General features: G+C 46.0%; 1 long non-coding RNA gene across 1 annotated transcript; it reads right to left on the bottom strand.

Annotated features, from left to right (window-relative positions):
- Positions 1-5,927: 5,927 nt before the first annotated feature.
- LOC147828479 (uncharacterized) lies at positions 5,928-13,176 on the bottom strand. The gene is made up of 3 exons (XR_015450744.1): positions 13,055-13,176; positions 12,751-12,908; positions 5,928-9,712 (listed from the first exon to the last, which is right to left on the bottom strand). It is a non-coding gene; the product is annotated as an uncharacterized LOC147828479 (long non-coding RNA).
- Between the last annotated feature and the right edge of the window lie 6,552 nt (positions 13,177-19,728).

Raw genomic sequence — 19,728 nt, 5'->3', positions numbered from 1 at the left:
CATGATTTAATCATACCAAAATACATGAATTGAACTTCAACTTTACTTGTATGTAGGCAAACTGTTCATTTTTGTCCATTTCACTGTTTGTTAAAATAACATCCCTCTCCCACATACTCTTTTCTTGACCCAAATGAAATAGTAATCTAAGGTCACGATGAGGAGAGAAACAGCTGAGATGAATGTCTTTACTAAAATAACCAATAAATTTTGTCAAACTCAAAAAAAAAAAAAAAAAAAAAAGCAGAGAAAATGATTTTCTGTCCTTAGCAGGACATGGTGAAAATAGGGCTGAGCCTGGAATCTGGGTGAACATTCACTCTGCAGTAGGAGTCACGAAGCGGTGCCTGCTCCAGGGACCGTAGACATGGAAAAGTCAATCAGTCGCGGAAGAACGCTCTTGTTTGTGCAAGTTTGATAACTGAATAGCTTGAAATATGTGGTCTAAAGGGGCCTCCTGGTTTCTTTCAAAGTGAGTTGCTCCCCTGAGAGTTACTAAGTGCAGCGCAAGTCCTGGCGACAGTTTTATACTCCCAGGACACCGTGCCAAGACTCAGCCCTTACAGAAGGATCAAACCTTCGTTAAAACTCCCGGAAGGAGGCCTGGAGACCAGGAAGTAAGACGTTCTCCGTCACCAGGTGTGCTTAGCTCCGGGGCTCACAGGCAAAAGGTCCTCACAGAGGAGGAGGTGCTGAAAACCCACAGCCCTGGGCCCCATCCTCATTTCCTGCAGGAAGGAGAGGCCCCCAGGCTGGTGACCAGGGGATCCTGTCTGCCGCTCAGCTGAGGCCCCCCTCCTCCCCTTGGCGGGCCCCTCCCTCCAGGGACAGCGCCACTCCACTCCGGGTCTCAGAATCACCCGGAAGAGGGCGCCCTGGTTCCCGGGCAGAGGCGCAGACCTGAGTTTTGTCCCTGCTCAGTTTCTCCCTGGTGGTGCTGTCGCTGTTGGGGTCCGGGCGAACTGGACCCTCAGCCAGCAGACTCGCCCTGAGCCTGCCGCTAGCTCACCGGCGACGTGAGACTCGTCCTGGTCCCTTGCACTCCATGTCCTTGCTGTACGGAGAGGCTGGAGTCAGTGCCCTCGGTGTAACAGGGGTGGGGCCAGGTTTCCAGACCTGAAGCAGGTAACTCCTCTCCTTCCCCTTACGATGCCACCTGCTGCGTGCACATCGCAGGGCCGTTCAGGAGGTAAGCGTCTGACACGCAGACACTGACGCTTCTCCCACGGCCTCGGCTCTAGCGTTGCTGTCCAGTTCCCTTCGAGTCCCAGCGTCACAGTTCCGAAGCCGCCCCAACTCTCCTGGTCCCGTGGACTCTGCCGCCCCCTGAACCCGGTCAGGGAGCCCTGGACACGAGGCGGCCCCGGCATCTGCCTCCCGGGACGCGCTGGGCTGCGACCAAACCAAGTCCCCAGCTGTGGAGGATCGCAAAGGGTTGTGCTTTTTATATTAAACCTTGTGAAATGAATGAGTCACGTGGGGTTACCCACGCACTCAACCCAACTGTGTTAGACACAGATTCGGGTTCGGAGCAGTCTCCTGTGTCGCTCTGAAACCACTAAAATGGGTCCGATGCTTCAGACTTGCAGAGGTGAAGGTCTCAAGCTCATTTCGCTGCTTTCAAACTCGAAGGGGTGGCAGATATGTCCCTGCAGCCTATGTCCCTGTCACCCACAGGAGGGGACACTGAGAACCAGCAGTCCACGCACTTCAATCACATCCAATTCATTTTATGCCAACCGTCCCGCAGTAAAATGACTTTATATTCCCAGCTCCCAAGAAGGCTAAGGCAGGAGAGCCTCTTGAGTCCAGGAGTTTGAGGCCAGCCTGGGCAACATAGTAAGACCTTGTGTCAAAACAAAACAAAAAAAGCCAGGTCTGGTGGCACATGCCTGTAATCCCAGCACTGGGGAGGCTGAGGCAGGAGGATTGCTGTAAGTTCAAGGGCAGCCTAGGCTGCATGGTGAGTTCAAGGCCACCCTGAACTACAATAGCAAGACCCTGCCTCAAAAAACAGAAAAAAGAAAATAAAAAGAAAAGAAGGAAGGAAGAAAAGAAAGAGAGAGCGGGAAAGAAACAAAGAAAGAAAGAGATCTTTAAGAGAGAATACATAGGTATTCCATGGAGACAAAACAGCTGTCAGCAGATTTGGGGGGGGGGGACTGGAAAAAAATGGAATTTTACTTTTTACTGTCATCTACATCTGTATTGGTTGATGTAGTTATAAGTAGCATGAACTTCAAATTTTATAATTTAATACAGTTAGTTTCAAACTTGCTAGTTTAAAAGTGAGGGTTTTCTTCAACTCGCACGTTTATTGTAACAGGTTTCTTCTGAACTGCACAGCTTTCTGAGCGGGAATGAGGAGACTCAGAGCCCCTCGGCGGGGGGGAGCGAGGGGCGCTGCGGTTGGCACTGAGGCCCGCGGCCCGGACAGCTGGGGCCTCCCGGACTGGGCAGCTGGGTCCGCGACGCCAGCTCTCAGCGGGCCGCACCTGCTCCCGGGCTGGCTGCAGGCAGGGAGCGGTAGGTATTTCAAAGCTGCTCCAAGAGCGGCTTTCAGAGGTGGTCACCAAAAAAGCGAGAGCGGCGATGTGCTCCCGGCTTGATTTGCTCCTTCAGCAGTGCGTGCACCAGCAAAACATGGCAATGTATAGGTACCGATAAGTGCAGTTTGCCAAATAAAACTTAAACTTTAAAAATCATTGTACCAGATATACACACGTACGTATACGTGTGCGCATCTAATTCCGCGGCTGCTATGTAATAATGCAAATTACATTTTTGACATTTTTTTCTGCACTGGTCTGGACGCAGCCCTGGTTGGAGCCTGCGCCGGGGCGCACAGGTGAGCTCTGTCCGGCAGGTGGCGCTGCTGTCGCGGCCGGGCTGGTCGGGCTGAAACAGCAATTTCAACAACACTCACTCTGCTAGCAGCAATAATAACTGTCCTTATCAAGTACTTGCTCTGGGTTGGACGCTTTCTGAGCCCTTCCCCCCTCACCGCTGGGCGCTCACTACGGAGCCAAGCAAGCCGGCCGGACCCTGTGTGCCCCCAGCAGGTGCCTGTGGTGACCCCTTCCCAAGAGGAAGCGCCTGAGGCTCACGGCTTCGGAGGCTGCAGTCCCTGGTCCACACGCCCCTGTCTCCAAGCAGCACGGCCCGGCGGCAAGGCGTGGCTGGAAATGAAGAAGAGACTGCGGCCCCACGACCCCCTGCAGGACTCACCCCAAGGCCCTGGGCACCTCCCACCAGGGCCCACTGCTTAAAGTTCCTCCACCTCCCAGTGGCAACGGGTTAAAGGATGGACCCTTGGAGGACATCTCCTAGGCCAGAGCGAGTAGTGCCCCCCTTCACAGAGGGATAAACTGAGGCTGGGTGACTTGCCCAGAGCCACCACTGGGATGAGTAGGGGTATCTGAGACTCTAACTCAAGCTGCCTGGCTCTGATGCTCTACACCAAAATGTCCCCACGGTTCCCAGCCTCAGCGCCGAGGAGTGATAGTCCTTGTGCCATGGCCCAAAGTGGGGACCGAAAGAGGGGAGGGTGGGAAGGAGGGTGAGACCCGGCCCCGCCTTGCCCACACTGAAGCCAAGCTGAGCTCACCTGGTCCACTGCTCAGCCCACACCGATCCCTTCCGGGTGGCTGTGTGACCTGCAGGGAAGGCGGGGTACCCCGGCCTTATCTCTTCCTCATAGCACCTTGCTCCGTGTCCCCAGGGACTAAGACAAAGGGACGTGCGTGACCGGCGACTGAGCCCCGCCTCTGCTCCCCACCCATCCAGGTCACACAGCTCACTCCTAGGAGGTGGAGGGGTAAAGTGTCTCGTGCATGGTATTTACTCTTTAAAGATCTATCTGCGTTTTTATGGCTGATCTGCAATTCTTTGCGAAGTGCTCAAGCCCCTTTGCCCCCGGGATCCTTAGATGACCTTAACTTGGGGAAGAGAGGCGGGCGAGGGGACGTCGTGTGCAGCGGGTGCTTACTGAGTTGCCCGGCTCTCAGCTTATTGAGCTGTGCTCTGCTTCTGTCTTAACTCATCAGCTCCTCATGCTGCACACCCTGCTAGCTCCTCAGCCTTAAGCAAGATCCTTAACATCCCTTCCCCAGTTAGCTTGTTTGTGAAATAGTACAACCCCACCCTGTAGGAGAGTTAAAAAAAAATGAATTAATATATTTAAAGCAGAACTGAGTCTGATGTGTAATGAGAAAGCAATCAATTTTAACTGTTACTTAACTTCTCATCTGAGTCACGTAACCACCTCTTGAGGTAGATAAGTACCCAGAATTATTTTCATTTACAACAAATTTTCAGAAAGATTGAAGGGCTTTCCCGGAGCGATAGCGATACAGCTAGTCAGTCTGGAAGACCTAGCAGAAGCATCCGGGGCCAGGCAAGCCCAGTCCATGCTCGCTCTTCCTTGCTCTGATCTGGCAGTGCTGGGGTCTTTCCCAGGTTCTCGGCTGACTCCAGTCCCCAAAGGTCTCTGCTTGTTCCTGTCCTTTGTTGTCTTTTCCCTGAACTCAAGTTGCAATGGTGAATAAGGATACAAATTGGAACCGTAACACTACCCACTTGCGTGTAGCACCGCTATTGATAAAGCGTTTCAATGCCGGAGTTACGCAAGTCTCAGCAAAACGAAGTAAACTCAGTGTCTCAAGTTCAACTGAGACTATAAAATTCATATGATGCAAATTGATACTCAGATCTTTGATCAATTTTATTTCTTTCTGTTTAGAGGCAGTGCATATTCTTTTCTCTGCACTTTCAGAAGCAGACCAAAAACATTTGTACTTGTAAATAACTCGAGGTTAATTGTAAGTTATTTTCCCTGGAGTGTTGAGGGGACTGGTAAAAATGACACTGAGGATCGTGGAGAGGGTGGAGAAAGGAGTGAGGGAAAGAAATGAAGTGAGTATAAACAGACTGGCCACAAGGTGCCAGGGACCTGGGTTGGGGAAAGGACAGTCGATGCGGGGAAGACCGGATATCCACATGCAGAAAAGTGAAATGCGACCTTTATCTCTCCAAAAACAAAAGCCAACTTAAAATGGACTAAAGGCTTAAGCAGAAGGCTGGAAACTATAAAACTACTGGAAGAAAACACAGGACAATCCTCATGACCTTGGTCTGGAAAAGGATTTTTTCTTTAAATAAATCTCAGAGCACAGGCAACAAAAGCAAAACCAGACAAGGGGATGACATGGGGCTGAACAGTTTTCCCACAGCAGAGGAAACAGTCGATGGGGGAAAGACAACCTGCAGAAAGGCAGAGTATAGTCACAAGCTCTCCATCCGATAAAGAGTTCATGTCTATGACATATGCAGGACTCAAAAGGTGCGACAGCAAAAAAACCAAATAATCCAATTTTTAAATGGGCAAAAGAATGGAACAGAAATTTCTGAAAACAAAACACATGAGTGGCCGGTTAGGTTTATTTTTTAAATGCTCGGCGTCACCAGTCATGGGGGGACACAAATCAAGAACGCAGGACGGTTTTACCACCACAGCCCGCGCAGCCGCTCTGGGAGAGGAGCGCTCTGCAGGAGAGGGAACACGTCCGCTCCCCGTGGGTGGGGACGGCAGCGCTGCGAGAAACAGAACTTCCGCGTGACCCTGCAGCCCCACTCTGGGGTGTAGACTGGAGGAGTGAAGTCAGTACGGCAGAGAGACAGCTGCACTAGCACGTTTACTGAAGCACTGTTGGCAGCAACAGAGACATGGAATCAACCTCCGCCCGTCGGCAGATGAAAGGGCAAAGAGATGTTCCATACACACAAGGGAGCACTAGACAGCCGTACAAAAGGATGCATTTCTGTCACCTATGATGATGTAAAGTAAAACAAGGCAGGAACAGAAAGACAAGGAGCACAGGATCTCACTCCCTAGAGGGATCATCGACAGTCGTTGATCTTGAACCGTGGTTGCCAGAGGCAGGAAGGGCTTGAGGGGAAGGAGAGGGAGCAGTGGGCTCTGGGTGCCAGGGCACAGTCAGTGACTGCAGCCAGCAAGAACGGCAAGGAGGAGATGTTCAGGGTCCTCCCGCAGAGAAGCGGGGAGCGCGATCCCACCATCACGAAGGTCCCACAACGGCATGCCGCAAACAGATCCACGTCAAAATTTTAAAGCGAAAGTTTATTGAAATGCGTGAGACAGTCATAGCTAAAAACACATATATACCCCGGGTTCAAGATCGTGCCTTTCTGTAATTTGGAGGAGGTGTACTGGTTGCTGAAATGTGTTTTGTTTTCCTGGCAGTCCACTTTCACCATTATGCAAATGTCTGAAAATTATTTAGTTTAGAATTCTATAAGAACTGAAAAGAAATAAGAAAAAAAGGACAGAAAAGTAGAAGAGAGGCTATTATTAGACAAGAAAGGAACACAGGGGAAGGTATAAGACAGGATACTGGAGGGGTGGATATAATCAAAAAATGGTATACGCATAGGTGCAAATACCACTTCAAAACCCAGTGCTTTGGAGAATTGATATGCACTAATAAAATGCATTAAAAAGAAGCAGCCTATAAAATTTCTAGTTTTTGAACTTTATAGATGTTTTCCTTGTTTCTTTTCCTATATTAAATTAATTTTTGTTCTGTGAACATCTCAAAACAATGTGTATTCCTCACAGATAATATGTATGTCCATAAATTTACAGATTACACTAAAAAGGGGGATATGGATTTATTTAACTTCAAGTCATTAGAAAAATTAAAATTTTGCTAAAATAATCCTAATAAACACAGAAATCAAAATCCCCCTTCCACAGCTAAAGACTACAAGGAACTGAGCAAAAGAGAAAAAAGAAAATGCTGTGAGACAGTGGGAGACAGGGAAGAGAACCGGTGGGGAGAGCAAGCTAAGCAACAGAGAGACCTGTAAGACTCAGAACATAGTTGCTCCCACAATGACTGCACCAGAAATAGAACAGAGCCAACCTAATAGTCCAAGAAATTAATTTTGGTAGCTGCTTGAATACATATTAAATTTTGCAAAGCCATCTTTGCCTTTGTAAATGAATAGGATTTGAACTAAGTACAGAACCAAGTTGTTTTGCTCTGGATAAAAGGTGAGTGATCCCAGAAATTGCATTATCAGTTTAATTTGGTGTACATCTGGTGAACATTAACACACCTAAAACAAATCAAAAGTCATGAGAAAATCACTAGGATAATATAACACCTCAAGATCAGAAGTCTTGATCATACTATGTCAACAATAAGCTATGCTAATTTTAATTTAGAATATTATACTTTATGAAAAAAAATTTTTAAAACACAGAAATCCCTTAGTAGCTTTCTTAAAAATGACTGCAGTATTAAAATCTAAAAATATCACTCATACTAGATTTTCTGTGTATCAGGCATAAATAATATTATTTCCTGGATACCCAAGGAATATAATTTGACTAAGATTTTTGAGATATTTGCAATGAGATTTTAATCTAATCGATACAAGACCTATTTTTTTAAATAAAGTGCGAGTTGAGTTTAGGATGAATATTCACCTATGTGTGCATTCCTGGAGTGGGCAGCTTTTGCGGAAAAGCTCCGTGTCTTTCACTTTTGATCCATTTTTAAAAGCCAGGCATGTGTCCTAGTTCTGTGCAAATAAAACAAACCCCAAACTGCAGGACCAGTGAGTGCTCCATCAGTGAGAGGCCAAGAGACATCTCAGGAGAGGGGACAGAGGACTGCGTGTGGGGGCTTTAGAGCAACCCTCTTCTCTCCAGGATGAGCAGAGAGAAACGCCCCTGTGGAGTGCAGCCCCGCGCCCTCCTTCTCTGTGACAAAACTTCCGCCATTTGGCCCAATCTGCCTTATAAATCGAATGGCAGCACCGTCCCTGAAAGGCCAGGTTCGAATGCACTGCCTGTCCCTGAGGACTGGCCAGTGGGCTGCGGTTTGGAAAGCTCCATGGAGTAGTCAAGCCCTGACCTGAGCCAGCTAACACAGCCACAGCCTGGACCCTCAGGACTTGGTTCTGGAGACGTTCTTCCCCTTCATGGACAGCCCCATAATCCCCTTCACATGACCCTGGAGCCATCTGTCCCACATGCCCACATGTTCCTTCCCTGAGGCCAGAGAGGCTTCAAGGACACCCCCGGGGAACCCCGGCTCCCTCTGCTGACAGGTGCCAGGGAAAGGCGAGCCTGGACACTGGCCAGGTGGCTTTTGAATAGGACAGAGGGTTTTGCATGTATAGGTTGCTCTTTGAAAACATTTCCAAATCATCAAACAAAATGAAAAACAAGAATTACATTTCATCCCTCCACCTGGGTACCAGAGGTTCCCATTTTCGCTACTGCAAATGGTGCTTTAATAAACACACGCAGCCAGGTGTCTCCAGAGCGGCAACTTCACTTCCTTCAGTCTACACCCGGAGTGGGGTCACAGGATCACACAGGAGCTCTGTCTCTTCCCCAAGGTATCGCTTCCAGGAAACAGGCTGAGCACGCTGACCACCAGCCTCTGCCTCAGCTAACTCCGATCCAGCACTTTTATGGGCCACGTCACAGTGGAGTCTCACTCCTGAGGTCAGGGAGTGTGTCTGTTATTACCTGCAGTGTTTGCTTTGGCAAACCCCGTTTGCAATGCTGATTTAGCTCCATGTGATCAAATATAAGTTCTGCCCATCGAGCGAGACGGGGCTGACTCCAAAGCTCACATCCATGGAAACTCTGGGGCCCAGGGAAACGGCCTGAGCGGCCATCCCTGTAGCACCCACAGGCACATCCTCCCCGAGGACAGGGTGAGCATTCCACCACCCAGAATGCTTCCCGAGTGCCTGCGAAGTGACTTCTGCATCAGCTTGATTCCTCTTTACCGGCAGACAGGAGAGATGGATTACTAACCACGGCCCCTCATGAAGGACAGAAAAGGGGGAAGTCAGAGCCAGGCTGCCTGGGTCTGGGTCCTAGCCCACACCAAAGTGTGTGTCACACAGCAGGGGACTCGCGGGACACCAGTTAGGACGCAGGTGGGGATGGTGGTGGCAGCTGTGGCCGCACCCAAGCCTGCTGGGAGACCAGGGGGCAGTGAGGCCAGAGCCTGAGCTCATCGGGAACAACTGGGCCTCAGCTGTCGCCTGACCCCGGGAGCCGCTGTGGAGTCCCAGCCAGGAACCGGGCCGGAGTTCAGAAGAGGGGCGAGGCTGGAAGCAGACACTGGGAGTCGGCAGCACACAGATGGTGTTGAAAGCTATGAGCCTGTGAATAGTTTTCATTTCTTATCATTAAAAGGGAGGATGAATAAATAACTAACAATGTGTCCCTGTATCGGGCACCATTCGCTCAGTCCTCGGGGCTGTGCGGCTCCGCCAGTCCCGGGCCATCGGCCCCTACCCTGGGAGCCCCAGCCGCTGTCCTGCCACCCCAGCCTGCAGGTCTCCCTGGCTGCCTCTCCAGAGGCCCAGAGCTCTGGTGGTGAAGAAGCCCACAGAGCCCATGGGGCCCTGGCAGCTCCCCCACTTCCGGCCAGGGGTGAGGCACAGGTGGCTTTTCCGGCAGCGTCCCACAGAGGCTGAATGACAGCACAGAGGGGGAAGGGAGGGGACTGGGGGAGGACACAGACCGGAGACAGCGGCTGGGTGTTTCTCCTCCTGCGTCCTGCGTCTTGGACTTCTCCGCAGGAAGCACCGATCCTCAGAGCCATGCAGATATGTCCATGTGCAGCAGCAGCTGTCCAGCCCATTCATATCCCCAACTCTGTGATCAGAAAAAGCTCGGGAGGCTTTCAAGGTCAAAGCGGGAGAACGGAGTTTTCCCAAATACTGATCTCTAATGAAGGATTACAGTGTATCATTGTCAACAAACACTGTTTTCCTTGAAATGACCTGTTCACTTGCCAAATATGCAGGATAAATTGCTAGTTTTTCTGTTCATCATCCTTTCAAATAAAAATGGCGTTTCCTGGGCTAATTAGACTGCTATCTCACACCTTACAACTAAAAACAGATAATATTTAGTATAACTCAGGATAAGGGAACAAACTCTCATAAACTGGTAGGGAAATGGTAAATTGGTACAATTTCCAGAGGGAAAACTGGCAACATAGAGCAAAGACACTTAGATCAGAAGTTTGTCTGGGGGTGGGGGGGAGTTTGTCAAGGGCCAGGGATTTAGCTCAGTGGTTCCACCACCTGCTTCACAAGCAGAAGGTCCCAAGTTCGATCCCCGGTACCAACCAAAGAAAAAGTTGGTCAAAACTGTTGACCTGTAAGGATTTTTCCTAAGAACGGATCAGGCCCAAAGGCAATTGTGTTTGTACAGCAGTGTTTATAGCAACATTGTTTACAAAAGGGAACCCTAAATAGGCAACCTCCACAAATCAGCTAAATAAGTGCTGTCACCTCTGTGCAGTTTTGTCATTAAGCAGAATGGTGTTGACACAGTACCACTGCCAGATACAGAGAAAATTACAAAACGACTTTTTTTCCCTTATGATTTCTTTTTTGATCTAGGGCCTATTTAGAAATATGTTGTTTAATTTCCAAACATTTGGAAATTTTTCAGATAATGCTGTTTTCTGATGTCTAGTTTAAATTCACGGAACCCTAATAACGTGTTATGCACAAACTTTTAAAATTTAATGAAACACAGTTTCTTATCCAGCCTTGAGTTTGTCTTAAAATTTATATGCACTTAAAATAGTGTAAATAGTGTAATCATGTAATAGTATGAGTGTAGTGTGACTGTATAGTGTAATCGTGTACATAGTATAATTGTGTAGTGTGATTGTGCAAACAGTGTAACCATATAGTGTGATGGTGTAAATAATGTAACTGTGTAAACAGTGTAACGGTGTAGATTGGGAGGGGTAGAATGGTCTATAATGAGGTCCGCTGGCTGGCGGTGCTGCTTGGGTCTTTAATAAACTCCCTGATTTCCGGCCACTTTGCTCTATCAGTTGCTGAGAGGGAACAGTTAACCGAGCTATCAGGGAGGACTTTATTTCTCCTTTCTGTCCTGCCAGTTTTCCTGTGTGTTTTGAAGTGCAGTTATTGGCCATATAAGTATTTAAAATTGTGATATCCTCTTTCTGAATTGCTCCTTCTATTACTGTATAATGTCCTGCTTTTATTCCCAGATATATTCTTTATTTTAGATCCACTTTGATTCCAATATAGCCTCTCCAGATTTTTTTATAAGGTATGCCTTCTTCCATCTTTCATTTCTATCCTATCTATATCTTCATATTTCAAATCTATTTCTTATGGATACGTACTTGGGTCTTGCTTTCTTATCTAGCCTGACAATCTCTGATTTGTCTTTTAATGAGCATATGTAGGATATATTTATCACAGTTACTGGTAGACTTGAAGTCTACCTCCTTGCTGTTAGACTTTCATTTCCCCCTCATGTTGTTTTCTCTCTCTCTCTCTCTCTCTCTCTCTCTCTCTCTCTCTCTCTCTCTCTCTCTCTCTCTTTCTGTTTTGCCTCCTTTTGGGTGAAGTGAGTGTCTTTAGGATTTCATTTTATCTCTGTTATTAACTTTTTATCTGTAGCTCTTTGGTTTCCTTTGCTAAGGACAGCTGTGGAGCTCCAGCTCAATCTATAACGAAGCTAAAACTTCCCTCCAGTTTAAACTGGAGACTATATTAAGCAAAATAAGCCAGACTCGGGCAAGTATCACATGTCTTCTGTAAATGTGAAATTTTTAAAAAAGTAACATGAAAGTAGAAAAGAGACTATGGTTAGATAAGAAGAAAGGAATCAGCAGGAGGGGGAGAAGGTGAGACAAGGTAAGGGCATGGATCGGGTCAAAATATCTTATATCCGTGTGGGAAAATACCACACTGACATCCACATCTTTTAAAACTGATGTGTACTACGAGCCAAGTGTGGTGATCCATCCCTGTGATCCCAGCACTCGGGAGGCTGAGGCAGGAGGATAACCACAAGTTCAAGGCCTGCCTGCCCTACAGAGTTAGTTCCAGACCAGCCTGAGCTATATAGTGAGACCCTGTCTCAAAAGAAAGATCGACAACAAAAGAATTAATGTGCACTGCTAAAAATACATCTTTAAAACTTTAAAGCATTTAGGAAGCACTGTTCTGGCTCTGTGAGAAAAGAAAGGACAGAATTTCAAGCCACATTGCCCTATTGAGAACCAAAATCCAGCCGAGGCTTTTAGGAGCCCCGAAGCTGCCTAGAAGAAACCCCACTTTGTGGTGGTGTCTACTTTCTCTCAGGGAAACCCCAAATGACACCAGGGCCATTTTCTGCTTTTATTAAGTATACAACACTGAAGTCCATAACCACATGAACCCTTATCAGTAAAAAATAAGGGGCCAGGGATTTAGCCCAGTGGCACCGCGCCTGCCTCGAAAGCTCAAGGTCCTGAGTTTGATCCCCAGTACCAAAAAAAAAATTATGGCCAGGCACAATGGAGCATGCCTATAGTCATATCTACTTAGGAGGCTGAGGCAGGAAGATCAACAAGCACAAGGCCAGCTGGGCAACTTAGAAAGATCCTGTCAGAAAATAAAACATGGAAATGATGGTCTCTGTACTCTAATTTTGGGTCTATCTTATAATTTCTCATAACTCAATCATATCAAAGCCCAATATGTATACAAGGTAAATGGCATTAATGATTTACCATGAATAAAGACTAAGAAATAGAGATGTGTATTCCTGAACCTCTCAGTACAGTAAGTCTTGGCTTGGAAACGAGTTCTATTCCAGGAGAACGTTCACAAATCAGATTCATTTGTAAGTCAGACAAAGTAAGGCTCACACACCTTTGACACTCATATTCAGTGTATGCTGCTCTGCGCTTCCTGGTCCTGTCCGCAACACCACGCTTTTCCCTTGCTGCCGGACATCCTGGGCTGACACCTGAGCTACTTCCGCCATTTTTCTGCATCTGGGAATGTTCCTATTGTGAGGTTCTTCATATCTGTGAAAGTTCAAAGCTCGAATGTTCATAAATCAGGGACTTACTGTAATTTAAAACAAAATTAAGTGAGTGAAGGAAAAGACTGATAAATCACTTTGTTGAGGAGCTCGTAAGAGTTTCCCAGGATACATAAACATGTCACTCACCTGCATCAGCCCTTCAGGTGTTATTTTCTAGTTCAGAAACCACAGTGGGAGATCCGTCCTCGACACGAGGGAAGCAGAGATTGCCATCGCCCTGTCCTCTTATTCGTGAAATGACTTTTACAAAGTTCACATTGTTCAAGACAAGCTTCCTTTATGATGTGACCCATGGCATCTCAGGCCAACTTCACCAATTGACATGTTAAAATAACAGCTTGGAAAAAATAATAAATAGATAACAGCTTGGGTTGGGACATTTTATAAATCAATTCACCAGGCAGCCACGTGTGATTAAAGGTAAGCCAAGAGGTCCTGTTGACTTCAGTTTCTGATTACTGCCGCCTCTCCTTTTCCTCTGAGATATTTTAAACCGTCTTGCATATCAATCACTTACTTTCTCTGAGTGGTTCATGCCACGGAGCCTGGTTCATACAGACTGCGGCACCAGGGTCCTGTCACGCGCCCACCCGTGAGGACGCTCCCTGGGACAGGTCGGCAAGAAACCCGGAGTCCACAGGCCTCTATGACCCACACAGTCATCCTGAGTGCAAATATTACATCCCCGGTGTTTGCGGTGTTTTCCCATGGCACTGATATTAAAATCTCCACGTTTCCCAGGCCAGACCACAGAATCTGCGCAATTGAACATAATTCCCCCAAAAGTATATATGCAGTAAAAGAATGAAATACCATATTCTGTAAAATACCATTTTACATATATTAAGAAAGACAAGGGCGGGGGATTTAGCTCAGTGGTTTCGCTGCCTGCTGTGCAAGCACAAGGACCAGAGTTCGATCCCTGGTATCAAAAAAAAATAAAATAAAAAATAAATTTTTTTAAAAAACTTTTTTTTTAAAAAAAAAAGAAAGACGAGGTTCAATTCATAAACATTGTCTGTTCATCTTAAATGTCCATGTGGAATAATGGGAAGTTTAATTGTTTTAAAAATAAAACACATGGGAGTTTCTGTATAAATACTTTGTGCCCTTCTGGACTCATCCAAGAGACTGCAAGATGATAAAACTTTATTTGCTACACCTCCTAACTAGAGGGTTTGACTTCTTTTGCCAGATAGATGTGTTATATAATAGACTTACTCAAATGATACAGTTCAATGGCACACTAGGATCCTGTGCATTATTCTTTTCTTCCACTGATTCATTAGAAAAATCAACATTTCATTTGTTACAATTCAGCCTATTTAGATAATCAAAGGAAGGGATTTATACAAGGTATTTTTATGCAGTTCTAATTAAAGCACTTGTTCTTACTTATGAAATAGTTTGTGTGGCAGTCAGTATTTTTTGAAAGCAAACTGTTTTCTTGATTTTAAAATCCAAATTTAAAGATCTTATTAAACAATGTACAGGATTTTTAGCTGAGTTCCTATTCAATATCAGCACAATTTAATCAATTAGAAAGGCAATATGAACAAAACCTACATTTAAATGGTGTGTATCGGGACATGGGGCAGGGGTGGGTGCTTGAACACAGACAAACATAAATTTCCCCTGGGAAAGATATCAATAAAAACGACATCTATTCTACTTTACCATCAAACATATCCTAATGCTTTCGGCAAACCTGACAGGAATTATCTCCCGGCATTATGTTGGATTATTCCTTTTCTCTGCCTGTTGTGCATCTAGAAAATAAAGTGTGTGGATGTCTATTAATCACACGTGCGTCAACTGAAAGACTAGCTTATTATTTACAGCCAAATTTTTCCAGACAGAGTTCTAAGCAGCTCTTATTGAGCTGCCCCTCAAGGCTTAAATTCCTAATAAACACAATGGTAAAGATGTCCTGGTCTCTCTGAAATAGGATGGGGTCTATTTTCATGCACAAAAGCAAAGGCCTAAGTGAATTCAAACTCTCACTTCGGGTCAAGATCATCTCTCTTTGGCAATGTCTTCTTGCAACTAAAAGTTTTCCCAGTTCCCTACTTTGATAAAACCAGGAAACTGGTCAATGGGAGGAAAACCAGCTCCACCAAAATAAATTACAAGTTCGACCCAAAAAGCAGCATCCATGAGCCCCAAGAGCTGCTGAACACTGCTGAACTCCTCTTCCCTGATGAGAACCTCAAAGGCACTCCTAATACTCTGTGTCCAGAGTTGCAGATGCTGCCCTTTGAAGGCTGAAACCAGGTCACACTCCATGCCTGGGAGTGCTGAGCCTGCTGCCCTGGCTGTGGTGCCCAGGGTGCCCATCAGAGGCTGTCACGGGTGCTCTCAGGAAGCTAGCATTAAACCCTGTGCTCCTAGGAATGCCCACTAAGCTGGTCACAGTTGTTTCATCTCACCAGAAAAAAGCCAGCAGTTTGAAATGCTAGGAATAATGACACTAAGGATTTACCCATGCAAAGTAAAAGATCATTCCAAGACTGCAGGTGAGATCGCAGTGTGGTAGAGCGTTTATTTTTTATTGAAGTGATGCAAACATTGTATAACTTTATTGCTTTATGATCCTGTGAACCCACAGACCTTCTCCTCCCATTGAACCTGAACCCATTGAACCTGAGCCCATGGAACCCTGTCAGCACCAATGGGTTGGTGGAAGGGCTGGGCTTGGGTCCCTAACTGTGTACTGGTGACGGACAGTGTGGGAGTGCCTATCTACTGGCAGTCCCTGAGTTCAGCTGGGGAGGTGGCCCAGGTAGCAAGCTGGCAGTGTGATATTTAGAACTCTAGGAATAGCAGATACCCAAAAAAGAGCCACTGCCTAGTATGTCAGCAGGGACTGGGGAAGAGAGCGGGGAGCAAGGCGGGTATGGGGGTGCTGAAGAGGTGCCCAAAAATGACTCATCAAGATAAACAATACTTTGAGCCAATCTTTTTAAGAATGCATGAAAAACACCATCAAACTGTTATATAAAAGCAGAATTTGATCCTGAGCTGACACCATGCCCCTGGAAATCTCCACTCCTGGAGCCCCTGTTTTTACAGCTCTGTACGCAACAGAAATGCAACTCTCAGCAGAAGCAGCATTACCTCTCAGCAAGCCAGAGCTTAATGTGGATGCGTCTGCCAAGTGCAGACAGATGTTAAGAGGTTTTAAGATGCTAAGAAAACAAGAGTTTTCTGGTGTTTGGGCTTCGGGGGACATCACTGGGGTGGCATCACATTAATTTCATTTCTTTTTTTTTTTGGTACCAGGGATCGAACTCGGGGTCCTTGCGCTTGCAAGGCAAGCAGCAGAACCACTGAGCTAAATCCCTGGCAAATTTCTGTTGCTGATTGTCAGAGACTAAAGTCACCATTCCTGGCTTCACCATCAAACCGGACTTTATTTGTTCTGGATTCTAGATCTTGGACAGAAGGGGGCGCTGCCACGCCACTGATCAAGACAGCGTTAACGTGTGCTTTTGACCTGCGAAACTCTCTAGGGTCTAGTGTAGCCTTAAGGGCGAAAAGAACAGGATTTTTGCCAACAAATATGTTCGGCTTGCATAGGTTTCACAGCTGCTGTGAATTTATCCAATACAGAGAATTTGTAAAAGCTGGTCCAATTCTGGAAGTATGAAACTTTTTATGGACCACAAGGTAAATAATATGCAGCTATAATAAAAATTCATAATGATGGCGGTGATGATCAGCATAAGGCCTGCCTTGCAAGCTCAAGGACCTGAGTTCGACTCCTGGTAGTCAGTTGACCAGGAAGATATAAGTGAAAATAATTTTCATTATTATATAATGCCTTATGTGTCTCTTGTGATATTATCTGAGATCATATAATAATAACAGGGTCAGTTGACCCAAAAAATAACAGCTATAAAATATATATGCATCTAATATCATAGCACTTAAATATATAAAGTAAATATTGGAGGGAGAAATAGAGAGCAATAAAATAATAGAAGACTCCAACACCTCCCTTCCCATAAAGGATAGAACATGCGGCAGGAGACAGTAAGGAAGGGCAGGCTTGAAGAACACCTTGCAGTGGACAGGCAGAAGGCACGGGACCGATTTCAGAAGACTGACGTCATGGCAATGGTCTTTCCCACACAATGGAATGAAGCTAGAGATCAGTAACAGGGAAATCTGCAAAGTTCTTAGCTATGTGGAAACCAAACAACATACTCCTGAACAAACAATGGGTCAAAAATCCAAAGGGAAACTGGAAAATGTCTTGAAACAAATGAGAACAAAAACACTCAAACTCACAGGATACAACGAAGACAGCAAGCGGGAAATTTACCTCCCGGAATGAGCAAAAGAACTAAACCCAAAGTTAGTAGAAGGTAAGAAATAGCAAAGGTTAGAACAGAAAGAAATGAAAACTAGAATAGAAAAAAGCAGGGGGGAAAACATTAAGACAAAGAGGGGGTTTTTTAAGATAAATAAAATTGACAAACCTTTAGCTAGACTAAGAAAGGAGAAGACTGAAACAAGCTGTTATTACAACTACGTTACAGAGATAAACCAGGACGGAAGAGATGATCACAGGCATCGATGCACCAACAGACTGGATGACAAAGTCTTAGCAGCATCCAGCCTCAAGACTGGATTGTGAGAGGACAGAAAATGCTAACAGACTTACAATTAGTACGGAAATTCAATCTGTAACCAAAAAAACTCTCAACAAATAAAAGCCAAGGACCAGATGGCTTTATTGGTGAATTTCACCAAATATTTAATATTTGCCAATCCTTAATTTCTTCTCTCTCTGTTTTGTTTTGTTTTTTGGTGTGTTTGTTTTTGTTTTGGGGTTTTGAGGGGAATTTTTTTTGAGACAGGGTCTCACTGCATTTCAGGCTGGCCTTGAACTCCCTACATAGCCCAGGCCGACCTTGAACTCACAGTGATCCTCCTGCCTCAGCCTCCTGAGTGCTGGAATCACAGATATAAGCCACCACATCCGGCTTCTCAATCTCTTCTTTAAAAAACTGAAGAGAAAGAAACACTTCCAAACTCATTTTTCTGAGGTTAGCATTACCCTGACACCAAAGCCCTGCAAGAAAACTAAAGGTAACATCCCTGATGAACACTGGTTAAAAAACAAAACAAAACAAAAAAACTCCTCAACAAAATCCTAGTGACTGCATCCAGCAGCACATTAAAAGGGTCAGATGCCCGGGCCGAGTGGTCTCAGGAGACAAGCCCAGGAGTGAGGATTTGTCAGTGGGGTCTGGACAGATGTCCGTGCCCTGAGCTAGAACCCTGACTGGCTGCATCAGGAATAAAGCTGAGCCAGAAACAAACGGACCCTTCCGAGTAGCAGTGCAGCCACGAATCCACTCCATCCCTAAAATTAGATTGAGTGGACAGCACATTGCTAGTGTCCCCCCAAAGGGACAAAATAAGGAAGAGCAAACTGAGCCCCAAATTATTTATACAGCAACTGAGGGTGTCGTTCAGGGAAGGGCCCTTGCCTGGCATGCACCAGGTGCAGTCTCTGACACTGAAACTACACGCAGTTGTGTGTGCCTGTATATGTGAGTGTTTAGATGCATATTTATAGGAAGAATTAGACAATATAAATCAACATGGAGTCAAGTTACAGTGGTGCCTCGGTTCACGAACTTAATTCTTTCCACTGTTCTGGCCGCAAACCAAATCAGTTGTGAACTGGATCAAACTAAATGGCTAGCTTCTGTGTTGACCTGGTGGGGAAATTTGATTCGGTTCACAACCAATTCAGTTTGCAACCAGAATCATGGAGAGAATTAAATTTGTGAACCGAGGTACCGTTGTTTTGGGGTTTTCTGTTGCCAACTTTTAGATACATATGCTTACTCATGCTCAAGGATGTAAGAAATAGAAAATTCAGAAGAGAACTGAGAAAAATACGTCTTTATATACGTATAAAATATGGACATTTAAGAACTAGAAAGTAAAATAGCCAGATTGGAAACTCAGTGGCTGGGTAGAGCAGGTACTTAGATACATCTGAGAAGAAGTCACAGGCCAGGAGAGAAATCCAGGAAGCACCAGAAGGTGCAGCGACGGGAGCAGGCTTGCAGGTGCTCACATCCAGGAGAGCGGCGGGCAAGCAGCGGTAAGGAGCCATGAGACTGATTCAAACTCTGTGACCCCGAGCAGAAAAAATACAAGAAATCCATGCCCCCCGTGTGTGTGTGCGCGCGTGTGTGTGCTATACAGGGTCTACAGTGTCTCCCGCTGTCCGTCACCTCCTCGTAAAGCTGTTAGAGACCAGTGAGGAGTCTCAGAGGGAAATTCTGAGGATAAAGAAGAAGAACCAATTGTCCTCAAAAGAGTGAGGCGGCTGATGTTCAATGGAAACAACAAAAGTCAAAAGACAAAGAAATGACTTTTTCCCATTCTAAAGGACAGAGGCTGCTGATACAAGGACTCATGGGAGCTGGAGAGAGTGCCAGGACAAGCAAGGATATGGACGGGATGAGTGACAGCATGATCAGAGGCACACCTGTGGGTGACTAGAGGCACAGGTGACAGGAGAGCCAGTGCGGAGCTTGTCCCCCGGGGCTGGGTACACCAGTCAGCCACTAGGCAACAAATGCCTCTCAGGCGTCACTTCCAGAATGGCAAATCGCACTTTAGAACATTCTCTAGACAAGGATTTGTGATCTTCAGGGAGGGAAAAAGCTACTTCAACAGCACCCAGTAAACACCAATGATGTAAGAGGGAAAACTGATAAATTGGACAAAATTAAAATTAAGAAGTGCTGTCTGTCAGGACACTGCTGTCT

The sequence above is a fragment of the Heterocephalus glaber genome, unplaced genomic scaffold, assembly GCF_053883595.1.
Source record: "Heterocephalus glaber isolate CG9 unplaced genomic scaffold, H.glaber_assembly_v1.0 deba00001067, whole genome shotgun sequence".
In the NCBI taxonomy this organism is placed as follows: Eukaryota; Metazoa; Chordata; class Mammalia; order Rodentia; family Bathyergidae; genus Heterocephalus; species Heterocephalus glaber.
Note: the sequence above shows the minus strand (reverse complement) of the source record. Positions and strands in the feature narration are given on the sequence as shown.